The 5470-nt window shown below is 42.7% G+C and overlaps 1 long non-coding RNA gene across 1 annotated transcript; it reads left to right on the top strand.

Annotated features, from left to right (window-relative positions):
* Positions 1–4482: 4482 nt before the first annotated feature.
* On the top strand, positions 4483–5301 carry LOC109317912. Its single transcript, XR_002103147.1, has 2 exons — positions 4483–4573; positions 5236–5301. It is a non-coding gene; the product is annotated as an uncharacterized LOC109317912 (long non-coding RNA).
* Positions 5302–5470: the final 169 nt, after the last annotated feature.

The raw sequence follows: 5470 nt of genomic DNA, 5'->3' as shown, positions 1-5470 counted from the left end.
CAGTAAAACAGATCAGTTTTTCTGTTGCAAAGAACTCAGAAACACAACACCTGTGGCTTTTTGTTTGAAGTCTCTGGGTTTATCTTGTAACTCATGTTTGCGTGCCTAACCGTGCTAATGTTGTATGGCACTCTCTGGGTGGCACTCATAAAAAGGACCTCAAGAGAGTTGCAGCTTAAAACTTGCTGCTGCTGTATTTTGTTGGTGGAACAGAAGTATATCTGTGTGTGTCAGGTGCTGGGTGGGAGCTTCCAGTAACTTATTTGTGAAAGGGTTTCCTTTTTTTCTCCTACTTAGGTACAGATTAATTGGAAGATCATCAATTCTTTGTGTGATTGATGGCAGTGGTGTTGGTTGGAGTCATAGAATTCCAGACTGTGCACGTAAGTGAACTATATCATAGATTTCCTGGGTCCGAAGGGACCTATTAGATCATTGAGTCCAACCCCCTGCTCTGGGCAGGAAAGAGCACTGGGGTCAAGTAACCCCAGCCAGGTGCTTGTTTAATCTCCTTTTGGACACCTCCAAGGTAGGGGAAAGCACCACCTCCCTTGGAAGCCCATTCCATATTTTGACAACCATCACCATAAAGAATTTTTTCCTGATGCCCAACCAAAATTACTCTCCGTCAGTTTACAGCCATTGTTTCTAGTAACCCCAACAGGCATCCTGGTAAACAGAGTATCCCCTGTTCCCGGCTGACACTCCCCGCCCTTTCCCCCCAGTGAGTTTGTAGACAGTCACAAGATCACCTCTTAGCCTTCTGTCACGGAGACTGAAGAGATTCAGGTCCCTCAATCTGTCTTCATAGGATCTTACCTGCCGGCCCTCAACTGTACAAGCAGCCCTCCTCTGAACCCTTTTCAGCTTATCCCCATCCCTCTTGAAGTGCGGCGCCCAAAACTAGACGCAGTACTCCAGCTGTGGCCTCACCAGTGCCGCGTAGAGGGGAAGTATCACCTCCCTAGACCTGCTCATGATGCACCTACTAATGCAAGAAAGAGTGCAGTTAGCCTTACTTATTACCTTGTCTTAATGGCAACTTGTGTTCATTTTTGCATCGACTATGACTCTGAGATCCCTTTCCACTGATGTGCTACTTAGAATGGTTCTTCCTAGTCTATAGATGTACTGGTGATTCTTTCTCTTCAGGTGCAGCACTTTGCACTTATCTTGGTTAAATTGCGTTCTATTCAGATCTGCCCACTTCCCCAGTCTGTCTTAATCTGCCTGAATTCGCTCCCTACCCTCTAGTGTGTCTACTATACCCCATAACTAGTTTCATTTGCAAATCATGTTAACGTGACGCTGAAGCTTTTTTTGGTTTGTTTTTTATGTTCTCGCTGTTGATGTGTTAGGGAGTTAAACTTAATCTTGTACAGTAGTATTTTAGGAAAACATTTATCCAGTCCTTTAAGGGTGTAAGTATTTCACATTCTCAGAGATTACTTTATCTGTTTTGCTTTTTTATGGAAACTGTTATCGCAGAAATGTTAATATAATACTGTTTGCTTTCAGTCCTGTAATGAAATAGCAAAGTGTGTGTTGGTGTTCAACATGGTTTCCACATTTCCTATTGTTGACCATAACAGCATTACATTTATTATCGAATTATAATAGAAAAATCTACATTATGAAAAGCTGATGCCCTTTCAGTTTTTTTCTAACAGCTCATGAATGGGTTACACATGTCTGCAGTGAAGTTAAGTTTTTCTAAGCTAGCAACTGCTAATACAGATTCAGTGTTTTGAGGTTTTTTAAAGTTTTGTTGCCAGAGAGAGCTGCTATTCAGCCCCATTTTTTACCTGTCTGGCATCTCCTTTCTTTACCATGCCATTACTGTAAGGATTATACATTTACATTTTTTCTCTATTCTTTTGGATATTTTTAGTAGTGTCCTTGCTTTTTCTTCATTTTCTTTTTTTTTTTTTTTCCCTAAGCTAAGACAACTTATCAAAGGTGTCAGTGGATCTAGGGGAGCTGCTGTGTGTAACAGGTATTCTTAAAATGATGTCAGTTCATATATAGCTGATATCTTGGCAGTTCATTCACTTCAAAAAATATTGCAGGAAAAATTGTTAAACCTGTTTAATTGTTTGAACTTGCCTGAATGACTGTACTGTTGCTTATAGATACTGTACCTTGTAAATTTTGCTGTGGCTTCTTACACAACAGTTTTTCTTTTTTCTTTAAATATCTTGCAGCGATTCCATGTTTACCACCTCCAGACATAGAAAACGGGAAGCACTCTGGTGAACAGGAAGATTATACCTATGGGGCATCAGTAACTTACCGGTGCAATGATGTGCCGAGAGGTTCAGTCCCTTTCTCACTTATTGGGGCAGAAACTATTCACTGTCATTCTGATGCAGAAAAAAATGGAATTTGGAGTGCGCCTGCTCCTCAATGCAAAGGTGGTTAATTTTATTTTTTATGTTGTTTATTCTTTGTATTAAACATCCTAGAATGAGAAGCTTTTGAGTTTAGTGATAAACGGGGATCCTGGTTTTCCCTGGTGGAAAAAAAAATCACAAATTCTCTGATATAACCCCCCAAATCTGTTATTAAAATGAAAGGTCCCCCACAGCCTCCCTGGCCCTGCTGGTGCCCCTCACCCCCTACTCACAGCTCCTGCTCCCCCAGCTGCCAGGGCTGTGAGGCCAGGCATCCGGGTCCACAGCCTCCTGCCCCTGACATAATTGAAAATGAGATGTAGCAGAATGTTGTTGAAATGAGAGAGAGGAAAAAATGAAGAAAGGAAAGGTCTTGTTCATTTAGAACCCGTGTGCGTTATCTTTTTCAGAAACTTAAAAGGAATGGAAAAGCTCTGTTAACTCACAGTCCTATTTTATTCATACTTTGAAAGTGGTCGTCCAACTGTAGCCAACATCTCTATATGTTCCCTGAATTTAAACAGAAGTGTGGTGACATAGGAAGCATAACCAAACGATTCTAAGTTGCTTAGGATTCCTTCTCTTTTCCTATCGTGGTTTTGCTGGACTAGCCAAAAACAATCTGGTCCCCATTCAGGGTGAATGGACACCTGTCCAGTATACTTCAGAACAGTTGCTCATTGCCACTGAAATGAGTTGAATTGCATGAGACACACCTTCTGAAGGACAAGGAATCAGTCTGTCTATCTGACTTCATCCTAAGAGAGCAAACTAACTGCCATTGTGTGAAGTGCATGGAAATGGGCTAAAACAGGGCATGCTGTTCACCCCCCTCCCCACTGACATGCTACAGGTAATCCTATCCCCCCCCTAAAGTTGCACTGTGGGCACACCACGTCCTTGTGCACTGGGCCCCTGGCATACCTGAGTGCTGGTTCTCATGGGCTGTACTTACACCCCTCCCCAGGGGCCTGAGGAGAAAGGAGCCTGGAAACCCTGACAGCTACAGGCAGAACAGTGTTTGGGGGAAGGGGGTTGCAAACGAACCCCTTGTTGGCTCAGGTCTCTGGGGGCTGGAAATTGAACAGCCGTAGGTTAAAAGAAAGGTGGAGCAGGGGGACTAAAAGACTGGGATGCAGCTGGATTATAGGAGAAAAAAAGCTAGAAACAAAAGAAGTGAGAATAGCCTAAGGTTTGGATCTTGCGTAGTGTGATGGGAGGAAGGAAGGGGTGGGTACAGGGCAACAAAGACAATAAATACAGGACTAAGTAGGCTATAAAAAAGTGCACTAGGCATGAGCAGGGAGAACTGACAGAAGGTGGACATTGCCATTTGGATATAAGGAAGTAAGTATTACATTTCTCTTCTGGAACAAAATGACATGCTGTTGGCTACGTGGAATGTTTTCCTGTGCTGTTGGGCTTATTTCGATCATATTTCCTAAATAATGTATTTTCCACGTGGACACCTTTTTCCAAATTCAGATGCGGCAAATGGGAATGCGTATTATAAACAAGGAAATATGGCAATAGTAGGTGCTGTCTACTGGGGGAAAGCAAAAGCAACGCTGCAAGCACTGAGTTGGGCTCCCTACCTGCTGCCTGTGGACACTTGCTCTTTCCCCTTAGCCCGGAGGGCAGGAAGGAAGGGCGCATGCTGCAGAAGCTGCTACTCGGTTACCGCTAATTACCAGTATTTTCAGGCAAAGATCCTTTTTCCTTCCTTCTGCCTTTCAGAAATGAAGCATTTCTTATTTGGGGGCACATTTTATGTGAGAATATGGTTGCCTATAGTGTTATGATCTTCATCGTAATACACTTCATGAAGGCTCATTTAAAACCTCTGTTGCTTTCCTTGTCTAAGTCCTAGGAAATGTGTTCGAGGAGTACATTTTAAATTTGGTTCACTGAAAATAAAAACCCTGTTCGTGGTGGCTGTAAAGTAAAGGTGCTGTCTACAAATGTTTCAGAGCTTCCTGTTCTTTTATACTTTCTTTCAGTGGTCAAGTGTCCAGAGCCAGCAGTTCCAAATGGGAAAAGAGAAACTGGATATTTACCTAACTATATTTATGGAAACAGAGTTATTATGAAATGCCTTCCTGGCTTCGTCATGAGTGGACGTGATGTGATTGTATGCCAAGAGGATAATACCTGGCATCCTGAATTGCCAGTTTGTCAACGTAAGTATGAACAGGAATTGAACTTCTTATCAGTGATGCAGTGAATCATGCAGAGATTGTTTGAATCACAAAGTCAATGCCTTGTGTTATCTGAAACCAGCAACTAGATGACCTGAGGCATGAATTGGTTGACTGGTGAATCTGTGTGACTGTTAGAGCTGCACTGTGACACTGATGTGAACTGTACTTTTTTGGGGAGGATATATTTCTGGCCAGTTGAAAAATACCTTTCTGTGTCAACCCTTTTGGGTTTGGAAATGGAATTTTGCCGGTTGTGTCCTGTAAGATGACATAGGCATATTAAACCTGCACAATGTCAATGAAAATTCTTATCAGTTGTTAAAAGAGTGTTGGGAGAGTACTCCTGGTGTATTTGTAAAAGTGCCTGTAAAGTACCTCAGAGTGTAAGTTAAAGGCCAGTGATCCTCTCGGGGGACAAATGCCATTGCAAAGTCACTAAGTAAATGGAGATGATAATAGTTTGGCATTTAGTGTCAGTTGATGCCCTGCCTGCTTTTGGGAGGTTGCCCATGGCATGCATGGCTGTCTGTTTCTGGGGTTGTTTTGTACAAGCTTGCAACTGTAAGTTCAGGTAAGGTTACTTGAGTTTTCTTTGTGTGGTAGGCTGAAAAAGAAGTGGCTTTTTTGGTTTTCAGTTCCAGGCACCGTCTCAGTTAGCACAGCCTCAACTCCTACTGGAACTGCCCCGGTCATTCCTCATGGAAGAATAATTCATGGACCAAAGCCACCATATGCTGTTGGACATAGCATTACAATTGAATGTGATGCAGGCTACACATTACACGGGGAAGCTAATATTCAGTATGTTGGTGGAAATCAGTGGAAGCCTGGAATTCCCTCGTGCGAGTTAAAGCGGGGGTTAAGTACAGGTAAGTC

This window comes from Crocodylus porosus, unplaced genomic scaffold, assembly GCF_001723895.1.
Source record: "Crocodylus porosus isolate Cpor-Errol unplaced genomic scaffold, CroPor_comp1, whole genome shotgun sequence".
NCBI lineage: Eukaryota > Metazoa > Chordata > Crocodylia > Crocodylidae > Crocodylus > Crocodylus porosus.
The sequence above is the reverse complement of the archived record's forward strand: the minus strand, read 5'-3'. Positions and strand labels throughout refer to the sequence as shown.